Source organism: Haliotis asinina, chromosome 16 (assembly GCF_037392515.1).
Source record: "Haliotis asinina isolate JCU_RB_2024 chromosome 16, JCU_Hal_asi_v2, whole genome shotgun sequence".
Taxonomy (NCBI): domain Eukaryota; kingdom Metazoa; phylum Mollusca; class Gastropoda; order Lepetellida; family Haliotidae; genus Haliotis; species Haliotis asinina.
This window is the reverse complement of record NC_090295.1, coordinates 48,859,743-48,873,878: the sequence shown is the minus strand read 5'-3', so window position 1 is coordinate 48,873,878 and position 14,136 is coordinate 48,859,743. Positions and strand designations below refer to the sequence as shown.

General features: G+C 37.7%; 1 long non-coding RNA gene across 1 annotated transcript; it reads right to left on the bottom strand.

The window, feature by feature from the left end:
- Nucleotides 1-6,619: 6,619 nt before the first annotated feature.
- Nucleotides 6,620-8,288, bottom strand: LOC137268892 (uncharacterized). The gene is made up of 4 exons (XR_010955048.1): nucleotides 8,262-8,288; nucleotides 7,226-7,265; nucleotides 6,945-7,073; nucleotides 6,620-6,692 (listed from the first exon to the last, which is right to left on the bottom strand). It is a non-coding gene; the product is annotated as an uncharacterized lncRNA (long non-coding RNA).
- Nucleotides 8,289-14,136: the final 5,848 nt, after the last annotated feature.

Sequence of the window (14,136 nt, the reverse complement as noted above, 5' to 3'; positions counted from 1 at the left end):
CAATTTCTTTAATCGTAACCCAACTGAGAAACCGTACTTGTCAGTTCAGGTTTTTTTGGTTTGTTTGTTTCATTTTTTTTTATTTCTTGATTTGAAGGTTCAGCTGCATGTTGCAAGGCACGCTGCAAGTACATTTTACGACAGATTGAATTCTTCAGATAATGGACCTAGGCCACTATTGAATATCTTGACTCTGATCTACCGTCAGACAAAACAATAACATATGGTGAAATGTTGATGGCATCTCCAGCCAAAATATTGGTAACTGGATCAACGATCTCACGCTAGTGAGTACTTAAGTAACTGAGCTTGATGGAATCAAACAATATTTCTGAATCATCACTGTTTAATTCTGAAGATAGATCACACGGTTGAACGTGTAAATGCTGCCAGTATTAGGTTCTTACCTTAGGCATGAGTTCTTGGACCATCAAGGTTGTAAGAACCTGAAGATAGGACAGAGGATATCATGCTGCTCCCATAGCCCCTGTGCACGCAGTACTTCACCATCATTACTTATGGTTAAAGTATGGCGGAACAGAATCAACCGATATTTGAAACCTCTCTCTCAATTATCCAACTGGGCCTTTGGTGATCGTAGCTCACTTCAGTTTCCGGATAGTGTTGCAGAAACAGTCTCTACTTTCTCAATTTAAAAGTAGATCTCAAGAAAAAAAAACGCCCTTTTGAGACGAATCACGCCGTGATATCCCTATCAATGACGAAATGAGATTTTTGTTCAATAATGAAGGTGCCCCCATCAAGTACAAGTTTGTAAAGCCATGTTCATTCATTTACCGTTCCAACAGGATTAAATTGACCGTCGGCTGTGCAGCTCCAGCTATGGTTTGGTTTTGAGGCAAAGTATATTGCTTGCGAAAAGGAAAATGTAGCGGTTCAAAGAGACGGAATGATAAAAGCACCCTCATTTCAATTCAAGCGTCAAACTAATAATTATTGGAGACAAGTAGAAGCAATGATGTTTTTAATTTTGACAGAAACAAACAATTCCATGAAAAAATGAAATGTACAATCATAAACTTCGATCCGTTCGTAGACGTTGTGTTTGAACCTTACCAGTGGTCGAATATTTGAACGAATTGTTCCATAAATTATAAACTCGACAGCAGCAATATACAGGACACTGAAGACAAAGTGGAAATTGTAATGTTATAGTTTCATTAAAACAATTCGCATGTACAAATGCAACATGACATTCTGTGATCAGTAGAGAGGCACGGGGAATTGTGAGAAAGACGTTGTGTTTGTATATATATTACCCAAACGACTGCTGCCCACATGACTAGTGTAACGCTTTAGAGTTGCCTCCCCATAGGTCCTCGCCCTCTTCTGCGTATGAGTATGTGTTTTTGACTGATGGTAAACACGAGGCCGATCGCGAAGCTTCGATACTTTGCTGAGATGCTCTAGAATCAGTGGCTCTGTTTATATAATGCTGGTTGTTGTGTTGACCACACACACACGGATTTACGCTCAGAGTTGCGTCATAATTCAGCCTATATACAGACAGCCTCTGTCTGACTCTTCACTAACGTTGACCTACATTCAAGAAAGCTCGCTGTGAAATATTTAGTAGAACTGTTTCTCACTGAAAACCAAGACATTTCATATTTGTGACCCATTACTTGATTTGACTCAGTTGCATTGTACTAGAAACCTCTATTGTGAACCTCTAATGTTGTATCTTGCTATTTGACTGCTCAATACACAATTCTGAACATTTTAGACTTGTCTGTGTTATGTTCTGCTGGTTCATAGGGGATTTCTTATATCTTTTGTCACGTCAAATTATTAACCGTAACAATATGCAAAACTAAACGTAACACCACGCGAAAACTGTCACTTAAAACCGAGTGACAATGGTAAATATTTATTACCAGTAATATATTTTTGTATGTAATTTATTAGCTTAACATTTATTAAGCCATAGACCAAATGGATAGTTTATCACAAGACAATTGATATTTATACACGACCGACATGCCTTATTTGAAAAGCGATTCGAAAAGAGCACTGATACCACTACTTCCTCAAGGTTCGTTTTGGTGTGTGTGATGATGTGTTGGTCTCAACTGTAATGCCCCACGGTTCGTTGTGATCTGTGTGATGATGTACTGGTCTGAAATGTAATGCCCCACGGTTCGTTTTGATGTGTGTGATGACATATTGGTCTCAATTGTAATGCCTCCTTTCGCAGTTTAGAGCAACATATGTATGCACATGTGATGCCTACAACAGGAAAGTCATAAGTTTCTGAGGGTTGGGCGCAACAGAATGGGTTGAATCCCAGCACTATGAAACCATTAAATCTCTGAGTGTCTGTCATGGCTGCCTGAGCCACACAATGATTCTGCCACAGGCCTCGCCGAATTCACAAGATTAGATTTTGCAAGTCCGTGAATGAGAAGGCTCCATACGTGGGAATATTTTACAGCTAGAAAATAAGTCCCTTCTACGAGCAGTTTGTAAATTTATAATATTTCCACACATAAGATTAACATTGTTACAGAGAGGAGAAATATCGTCAATGGTATCACTAGTAGCATTTGTATAAACTGTAAATATAAGGAAATTCGACAAAACTACTTGCTACAGCTGAATGCCATGCCTCGGTGTGAACAAAGCATAATAAAGTTTCAAATGTTATTAAGTCAGTTGCTCTTTTTTTTAAACACATGTGCACGCATTATACGTGCCACTGACACGTGGTAGTGCAAAATAGTGTACCTGTTAATTGCATATAGGCTGCTACCCCCACACTACTGAATATATATGTCTGACTGAATATCTGGAGGAACACACACGTGCGCGTGTGAATGTGTGTGTGTTTGTGTGTGACAGGTATAAGAAAGTGATGAGAGTACCGAGTCTACAGTAGTGCATATAGAAGGAACATTTTCCTGAAATAATAAAAGAATCTTCTCCATAATGTTTCAGTTTTATCTTCAGGGACACGGATCCTATCCAGCTTGTTTCACTTTTATCTCCTGGGACTCGGATTTTCTCCATCATGTTGGAGAAGATTCGTATCGTGTGATTATTTCAGAAATTACTCACCTGCCCGTCTCTGACCTGACTGACAGACGCAGTCGGCCTAAAGTTACTCGACAGCCCAATATCAGGAATGGAATTAGTGTAGTGTAAAGTACCACCTGTCTTCTCTGCTCAAGTCCGCAGTATTCGAAACATAAATGTTTGAACAGTGTTGATCCACGTGGTAACCGAGTTCTCTGTCAGAACGATATTCTTGACAAGGATGATATTGTAGCACAGACTTCCAGACACAATGTGGAAGGTAGCTTTGAGTTTAACATCGCGTCAAAGACAGATCTGGTCGGGGATTCAGAGCTTGCAGAAAGTTTAACTTATCCAACATTAACTGGAGAAATATCTTGGAAAACCTATCAATGAATCCATAATAACATGTCATAGAGTGAACATAAAAATATATACATTTTGAATAACCAGAAACAATGCAAGAAATGCAATGGAGTGAAAAGAGGGCATAAACACATGTTGAATAACCAACATCATCACAGATAACATCATCACAGATAACATCATCACAGATAACATCATCACAGATAACATCATCACAGGCCAAAATTATAACGCTGTTGTTAATTGTTCATTGTCGCCCTTAGACTTTAATGCTTCGCCGGTGAAATTGGTTATCCATTCCACTAAAACAGCCACTCATGGGTGAAATCCATCTCTATCCAGCACAGTTTGAAAGAGCAGTTAAAAAACTACAAGTTTCCAGCAAGTTTAATTCCTTATTACTAGCAGCACATAGTATACCGAGCGCTCAATGTCTGTTTGCACAATTTAGCAGCTCGTATTGGCAATGTCCTAGTGCACTCCCCACATATATGACCATTCTTTTAACAATACGCCTGTGGTCTTTCAGCAGGCAGAGATTTGGACTTCAGGGTACCACAAATGTCCTTCGAGCGAGATTGTAAAATGAAGGGGATAGATAAATGCATTCGAAAAGTAAAATGGTTGATAAATGCTAAATAAATCACTTGTGGCGTCGCTTGTCTTTGAAACTTTCGCGCTTTGTTTCGTTTCCTTGAAAAAGTTTCGTAGAGGTGTGACAGGAGGAAGTTGCTGAGTTTGTAGCCTGGAGTCTTCGCAGTAACTGGAAACATCATAGGAACGTCATAAAAAGACTTTTTCATTAACTGTTTCCGTCTTCAAAGACAAGTGATGTTGACTGTATGGTTGTCACTTGTGCTCGAGGCGTGTTGGTGTTCGCAATTCAGTCGTTCATTACGCTTTACGCTTTCCACAGCTATTAGTATTTCAGCGATGGTGATACGTAGGACTAAATGATGCACTCATTTTGCAGTGGGGGGAAGGGTGTGGCAATGTTATATGTATGTATGTATGTGTGTGTATATATATATGTGTGTATGTGTGTGTGTGTGTATGTAATGAGATAGTGAAGTAACTTCTTACTGTGTGATTATTTTCATCAAATATTTGCATTTGCATTTCTATTTTAGACGCAGCTGGCATTGTACTTCATAGGTGCAAGTAGTCCTCACCCCCGATTATGTTTGTCACGATATGTTCATACCGTTTTTGTGAATCTATGACATGATTCTTTATGCACAATGTTTAGCTAAGTATGTTCATCCCTATGCATACTTGGCGTCATCAATTAAAGGGAACACTATTTCTTAAAAGTTGTAAAATCTTCGTTTTTGTTTGAAATATATACAACTGACTGTTTCACAAACTTTCTTAACAGTATGGAAAAACACACATGAGTCCGTCGAAGTGTCATCAGTGCGTTTTGTAACGTCTTGCACCATTTGTATTCAAATTGTCAATGTGGAAGTCCACCTGCCACCTAATATAAAAAAATTATTTGCACGTGCAAGATGCTCCATCTTGGAAAGACGAGGACAATACACATGCCTTGATGCATTTTCACTGCCGTTCACTGTTCAGGTATCTGTTTCAAATAGCAGCTCCAATGAGATGGGGTTTGCTGACAGGGATCAGCCTAGAGGCCTTTTGGAATGTGGTCAAACTCATCAGCAGGTTGTTGTCAGCTTTAATTTGAGTCAAAGTGCTTTTAGTAGACTGTGGCAGAGATTTCTAGCCAACGCGTCCGTGGAATATGCAGGTGGAGCAGGTGGAGCAGGTGGCCCAAGAACCGTAACCATGTGAGATGATAGGCGCGTTAAGTAACAGATCTTCACACAGAACACCTTTTTCATAAAATCATGACTTTTCGCAAGTTATCGCACGGCTGTTGTACATACATCCAAACGCTTTCTATAGTAAATCCTGGCTATAACATGATTTCCCGGATTGACTGAGACTAATGGAAGCCAAAGATGGGCAAGGTGACGTCACAGTGTCTCATGCCCGTAAACTAATTTTCCAAGCACTATACACATGCTGTAGACGCCCTGCTGTTGCTCTGTCCATTAACCTACGACCATTTCTGATAAATCTTGCGGTACAGCAAAATTACTGCAATGTCACTTTTCCAACGTTCCTTTAGCATAAAGTGTGGTTGCACGGTATGTACTGGTATCTGAAAGAGCCTATAACCAACAGCCATGAAGTTTACTTCAATTTCCGACGACTGTTTGAACGTCTGCGAAATTATTCTGTATTTTCTTAATCTAAAAGTATACCTGGAAGCAAAAAAAAACCACCCAAAAAACAAACAGAAAACCCAACAAAACAAAACAAAAAAACGAGGAAAACAAGCTTTTTTACTTTAGAAAGAGCCAAACACAACAAGCTACTGCATAAAGCACAAGTTTGTGAGGGCGCTTTTCGTTCAATTTCTATCCCAGTTAGATTAAATTCTCCCTTAGCCGTGTCACATCTCCACCTAAGGTTTATATTGGAAACAGTATATATTGCAAGAAAGGAAATGAAGTCGACGAAAAAAGACCACAGCAAAAATAACTTGGTTTCCGTTCTTGCGGAAACCTGATGGATACTGAGTAATGTAGGTTTCCGCTAGGTTTCAGTTTCAGGAAACGCACAATGAGAGTTTCCGCATAGTTTCCACAACTGAAACTAACAAGTCTTAGTTTCCGTCATGTTTCCGTCAACTGAAACTGTAGTTGGAAGTTTCCATTTAGTTTCAGTTTACTGAAACCTTTATAGCTGGAGTGAGTAAGTTTCTGGTCTTGCGGAAACCTTGTGGATCTTGGGTAATGTAGGTTTCCGCTAGGTTTCTGTACAAGGAAGATGACAATGAGAGTTCGCTTAGTTTAGAAAGCTGAAATATGTTGTATTATCTTGTTATATTTATTACATATTTATTTGAACAAAAAACAAACGCTGGAAATATTATGATCCAACTGTTTCATTTCTTAGAAAAGCTCACATTTTAATGCAACAGGGCAGTTGCAGTAGTACACAATTTGCTGTATTAAGAAACTGGGGCGCTCAGAGAAGAGTAACAGAATTCTCTGCACACAAGCATTGCTCAGGAAGTAGGCACACTGAATGAAGACGAGCTAGCCAGTACACAAAGTGCTTTGTTCTTCTGTAGATGTTTGTTGGTGTATGCGAGTCCTGGTTAATATCTGGCGAAACATCTGAATCCGAATCAATCAGGCTCTCACATTGTGGTGGTAATAGCTCGCAAACCTTGAATGTGCTGTTAATATCTTGGTCACTGTCAGTGTCTGGAAAGGAAAAGGACATTCAGTTTGAATCATCAATTCAACTGAGAGACAATTCAATGAATGAAACACAGCAATATATATGATAATTCAGATAACATGTATTACAAATATTAAATACGTATTACCATTTGCTCACTTTCAGTTATTACAGTTACATGTATGATACATGCATTAAATATATTAAACATGGATAGCAAAGTGACAGTGCAAACTCGATTTTTAGTGAAATCTAAAAATTCTTTGATGACCAACCTGATGAAGCATTTGTCATTCACCCGAAAAATCTTTACAAACTAACAAACATCTTGTTACGGAGATGGAGATAACGTGTTTTTCTTGAAACAGACGTCTGGCAGTGAGGACAGAAAAGCCGTATTTCTCCTGGAATTTAAAATATATGTATATATTATGCTTGAATCCATGTACAGTTACACTTTGAGTGAGGTCAAAAAGGTTTGTTGTATGTATTAACATAGTGTCAGCTTCATTATAAAGCTATATGAATGATATTGTTATAAAAGAGATTCCCTTACCGGGCATCATTCTCCGAGTTTGTTGGTCCACAATCCATATCTGTAAATCAAATAACTGACACAACGATTCTTTCAGAAATATGAAACTTGAGGTGTGATGATAATGTAAATGCATTGTAGGGCTAACACATGCAACATGTACTGATGGACAAGGTTTTAATGGTTATAAAACAAATATCAAACCATGAAACTGTTTAACTGGTACAACTGGATACACAGAACTGACACAGAACATAAGATACTAGATAATTTGATGCACTAATAAATGTATGATGTGACTTGGTTGAAATATTTCTGGAGTACAGATTATATGAATAGATATAACGAAGACATATATGCGGAATATCTCTGGGTACCCATGTTAAAACAAATATTGTAGAAACCAACCATATTTCAGAAACGTATTTCTCGTGATTTTAGGCTGTTTTTCTTGACAATTACTTGTCGCAATGTCCACAAAGAACTGTGTCCCTGCAGCAGAAAGTGCCACGAATAGTCTACAGAAATTATGCATGTACAAATCATAGCCAAAGGTCAGTGGGATTGTGCTTCATTCTTCATTCACATTGACAAATGAATTAAGGTTTCAAAGAAATTGTGACACATCACCAAATTATATTAGTAATAGTAGTAAAGTTAACTTAAAGGGTAGATAGGGATAGTAGATCTGGGTGTATAACTGAAAAGAACAAACAATGTTGTGAGCACAGTGCGTAAATTACTTACATGGTACGTGTGTGTGTGTGGGGGGGGTCCATCCAGCAGAAATATATCCGGATACTACCTTCTCCTGACAGAATTTTAGAAAATAACTTATTTGCCACAATAAAGTTTCCCATGAGTGCTAAATCAGTAGGACTCATGACTCTCGGGCATGTTAAAATAAGGTGAACATGTTTTCACAATTAATCACTGTTAATAATCACAAGGTCTACATATTGATGCTTGACACTGAGAAAACGCAATCAGTGACGCTAATGCGATGAAAAGACTGCTAAAACCATAACTGCTCACTGTTGTCACTTTGAGTACTTACATTCAATCCGCTGAATTCCACTTTTCACACTCCCCTTTGATGTCGGCAATGTAAACAAATAAACGAATGGCGACAGGATCACGTCCACGGGAGACTATCTAATTGTTAACAAAACAACTCACAACAGGGTGTACCTTCCTCTTTTGTTGTAGAACGAGGAAATCTACTGTCAAATGGTCACATTAGATTTATTTAAAAAAACACAATGACAAAACTGTCTATTTCCCGTGAGTGTTAGCGAGACGCCATCTTGTTTGGCGGGTAGGAACAAATTTGTTTTCCTAGCAATTATTTTTCAAAACTTTAAGCATAAGATGGCTGCGTCGTGTAAACTTTGCCATGGCCACCTCACTTTCCCCAAAAGCACTCGACGAAAGAATTCGCGACTTGGAGAAGAAAGCAGAGAACGGATGCGAGCAACTCGGAGTACCTCGGATGTGTCAGGTAAGACCGAGGGTATTTTATTGTAAATAACGTTTAAAGAAATATTGCGTTAATGACAGAAATCCGGATAGATTATAAAGTTTATCCAGCGAATGTATATTTTCGCTCGTATTATTTTTAAATGTTATCGTTAAATCTAAGTAAAATAGGCCTGAAAAATAAGTTTGTTTATATTCCATTTCAATAGATCGACATGGTATAGAATACACCAAGCTTGTATTTGTAAGTAACTATCTTAGTACTAACCACAAGTATTTATTTAAGTTTAAAGGGGCAGACTTTTGATTTTAGTGCTCCTGTTAATAGTTTGCAAATTTTAGCGTTGCAACTCGGTTAACACTTGTACAAAAGGTGTGTGTGTGTGTGGGGGGGTATGAATTACGATCTGCATCAAAAAGATCCGCCATATGTAGTGGTTCACTCATGGGTTTACTGGGTATTGCAAGATGTATTTCACCAATTCAGATATATTTTAAAGAATGATAAAAATGATGGGCTTTTACAATGGCAACATTTCGGTGTAATTTATTAAATGCAATCCTGGATCATTAGTGAAATGAAATTGTTTACCCCCAAATTCGCTCAGAGGGGTCAGATGTGTTTCTGAACTATTTGAGGCAAACACTAAATTCATATAAGAAACTGTTAGCTCTGCGTAGGATACATTTAAAATTTCATGTAATTTTTCAATAATTTAATACATACGTGTTGAGCATAATCATATATATATACCTGTTATATTTAACGTATTTGATTTAATCTTTTAGGCTGTTGTGAGAAAAATCTGGACGCGACTGCTCCTGGAGGATCACCCTTGTCTATCGAAGGTATGTGCTCATGTTACTAGGTAATTTCACTTTGAATATTTCATTAATTCACTTCCCTACGTACGTTTTCTCAAAATGAAAAATACATGAAAGTATCATTTGCAAATGGATTTGAATAGCCGGTAAACTAAATCAGTTTAACATTACACCTGTGTGAAATTGCCATCAAACTGACCCCTTGATTTTACAATGCTTAATTGCTGCAAGGTTATGTCATGTGATATAACTAAACTTCTTTTATCATGATCTTTATGTCAGTTGTTCACTTACCGGTTGCATAACTTTGGCAAACAGGATGTACATAGAATTTGCACGAAATAACACAAAGGATGGTTAGCCTTTTTGGAGGTTATTTTAAATCATTTAACTACAAAATGGTAAACTTTCAGAACAATATATGTATTCAAAGTTATAAATCTGCAGTTTACTTGGTTGTATAATTTTCACTGACGATCGTTAATTTTAATAGACATTGTGTTGAATGCATGATTGAATGAAGTGCAAGAAAAATGACATTTGTTTTTATTTCAGTAAAGCCGATGACGAGGACTATGAATATAGTGGTCAAAGAAACAAGAGACTATATGACGACCAAGGATGGTCAATAGGATCTTGTGAAGGTAATTTTCACTCACCTGCCTGTCATTATAAATAGTTTATGATTTAAATAATAGTGTAAAGACAGATTTATGGATGTTAACTTCAGTAACCAAGCCAGCATGGCATATATAAATACCTTTGCCTAACAGATGAACTAAAATGTGTGAAACATGCTGTATAGTACTTTAAACATTTATTTTCAGAAGCGCTTTGTGTGGCGGAACAGGCGTGATGATCTCAGTAGACAAGAAACCGGAAAGAAAGTGTCACACAGAACAGTAGCAAAAAAAACAAAAAAAAACGACAAAAAGAATGAAATCCGTAAGTATATCTATTCGAATAATAACATGTAACAATTCTTCTCATTACAATGTGTGACAGAAATATACATTTAAAATGTTTATGGATTATTGCTTTTTACACTCTTAAGATATGTAACACATGATTCAGATCATAATTTCATAAATCATAACATAAGAATCAAGTCAGTTAATGGTGATATATGAACATGTTATTACACTTCAGTGACTTCATGTCACTTCAGAGCAACAGATTGTGTGTCCATAAGAAAATAGGATATGTCATTAAATGTGATGAACTGCTTAACTTGTGTTGGGGTGATTAATGAAGTAAATAATTTTTCACGACACTTCCTTTTTAATAATTTGCAATCCATCTTGGCATTATGGTTTATCTGTTGATTGATTTTTGTTTAATTTTCAGAAAATTGCACTGCGCATGAAAAGCCTGAAAACTATTGACTGGCCAGATCGACGAAAGGAAAGGGTTTCAACTATACTTACCTTGGAAATGACTTCACCAGTTGTGAGTGATGAAGAAGATGCCAATTCATTGCTCTCTTACCCCTTTACCTGGGAATCTAAACTCAAGATGTCTGCACTGGACTCAGCCACAATTTTCAACGCCACCACCAAAGCTAAGGCCAACATGAAGACCAGGATGCGGCATCCAACCACAATGATATCCGCTCAAGGATGCCCAAGTGGGCTAGTAAATAGCTAATCGATCACATGAACGTAATTTTATCTGTGATCAATTAAATTTGAATTATTCTCAATGTAAAACTTTAATAGTTTTGATATTCTGATTGTATTTCAATTAATACAATTTTATTCAATCTTAATTTTTATCTATTTTCCAAGAGACCTTTATTTACTTTAAATACATTTTTTGTACTTTCAATGTAACCTAAGTTCTTTATTGCATTTTATTTCATTGTTGTATTGTATTGCATGGTGTGTGTTATTATATGTTTAGCATTGACTGACTGGGGTGTGTTTTTCTGTGTCAGCGTGAGGAGGTGCAGGAGGAGTCAAGGGATGCAACTGTTATAGCATGTTTTTAGAAATATTTTTGTCATAAGTGACAAATATTGATCTGTTATCTAGTGCTATATCTTTTTATTATTTATTAGATATATGTTTGATCCATATTTGTCTGAAAATAAAACAGTGAATCTTATTGTATCTTTTGTTTTTCTTTATGTATACGTGATGATTGTACACAAACTCCTTATATTGTCTTTGCCAACCAGGAGTAACAAGAATGTTATATGCAATGACACACATTGAATGACTCCTGTGAACCCGAGTAAATGAAATGCTGTGGAAAGTTTTCTGGCAACAGAAACTCTGCGGAAACCTGATGGAGTCTTGGTAACTGAAACTCTGCGGAAACCTGATGGAGTCTTGGTGACTGAAACCCTGCGGAAACCTGATGGATCTCTAACTTAACTGAAACTCAACGGAAACTTGTTGGAGCATGGGTAACGGATACCGTGCGGAAACCCTTAGAAAGTGGGTAATTGACAGTTTCCGTCATTGCGGAAACTCAGTGTAAAAGAACGGAAACTCACTGGATTCTTGGTGGAAACTGAAGTTTCAGTCCACTTTCCATCAGGTTTCCGCACTGCGGAAACCAGGTTATTTTTGCTGTGGACGGATTCATCAAAAAGTACCTCATTTCAATAACAGCGACATGGTGATGGGTGTTGAAGACAAAGTAGAGGCATCGACGATTTAAATTTTGACCAGAAGAAAAGGGTTTGAAAGAATTAATTTCGCATAAAACTACGTCTCCAGAAGGTTTTATTACTGAAGCTGAGTACGAGCCTTACCAGTGATCGAATATTTGAGCGGACCGAATTATTTTAAAACAAACGTAACCCTCTGCATGTAAATATGTATGCTTTGAATGACACTGAATGAATTGCTGTCTAGGCCTTCTTCCCGACGGACTCTCTGACCCTACGCCAAATAGATGAAGTGATCATATGTCTCTTTTGGTGTGTGACTTTTCAACTACAAAACCTTCATCAGTGCTCGGTCCTGAACTGGCTACATTGTCATACCTTACTTCAGTATATCGCTTGTCAAAGAAATAGCTTTCATAGTTCAATGCTGAAAATTATCCAATGGCCCACAGACATATTTGTCGATACTCAGCCTTATCTGAAAACCAGACCTGGGTCAGGGCAAATCTTTAATGAACGCCCTCGTACACATTGGGATCCGCCCATTAGCATATGTCACCAATGCATAAAACATGTTCACTGAAAACATATTTATTTGAAATATCTGTACAGATGTCGACAGAGTAATTAGTGATACTACACGTTATGCATGAGGTATGTTCTGGATTTCGTCATGGCCATGCGCACCGTGTTTGTGCATGTCGAACTTGTAAAGCTTTGTTGTTCGACGTTTGATCCTTAAACGGCAGGTGACCCGTCAATCATGGCAGGATTCAGGACTGCACGTCATGAACCTACAGGAATGATCCGAAGTGGAATGTCTGAACACCAGGTGGCTGTGCATTTCCATTGCCATCGGACCATCCTAGCACTTGCATGCCATGACCGTATGACAGGCTGCATGCGTCAGCCCTCCGCTGATGTTCTGGCCGCTCATGCTGCCAGGGACGTTGTTGAGTTTGTTCCATTCTTGCTTGACCCCTGACCCACAATTGGATTTGTACCGTCAAGGTCAAGACAGTAAATACGCCGTTTTGTCGACTTCTTGTGATCTGAAGATCCACCTGTTCTTGGTTTCGTATTAACATTCCAGTGTTGGTATGTTTACAAATTTAAAAGAAATACACGGTTTTTTGTTGTGGCTTGTTCATGTAAAGTCAACGACGTTGTATCAGTTGTATTATGTCATGATAATCTGCACAACCTGGCTTTGTAACAATAAGTCTGCCTCTAAAATGCAATGTCAAAATAGTTTAGGGATCACACCTGAAGCGGGAGACGGTGTCACGATTTTGTACTTTAGAGTTATGTCCCTGCGCCTGAGAATCTCGATACTGTGAGATTATTTATTTGTGACTGTCTGCCACGGTTGTCTGATCCATACACTGCTGCTGTCGCAGAGACAAGCAAGTGACCCAGACTGAATTATGGTCGTAGGTGCGAGTCGAGTGCGTCTGGCAAAATGTTCACATTTTCATAATTTGTGATACCTTTCCTTTGCTGTATGATCAGAAAAGGCCGAAATATCTCAACAATTAATCTTTTAGATAATACCAGTAATTAAATGCCCCATGTCTCGCAATTAGATATAAGATGGGTGATTTCCGGCTTCTGGTCTGGTTTCCGACACCAGGTTGTGAGATGTTAAGGAAGAGACAAGCACATATATGAGGCATGTAATGTCATCTCGAAGCTGGAGAAACTGACGATATGTACGCGGAAGACATCAGTAAATGATATCTCGTCCTTCTGGGAACCAGGACAAGTAATATGCTTATGTTATGTATATCACATCATATATTTCTGCTTAAAATATGAATGATCTTTAATGATTTTATCTTACATTTCAGTAAATCTAAGATAAATTACATTATGCATACACTAAATATTAAATAACCAGTAATCTCTGATATGTCCTGACCAGGTCAAGTTTCCTGTCTGAAATCTCGAGGCATTTTCATTTATTATTTTATTTTTACATTATTTTTTTTACGAGAGCGTAGAACAACTA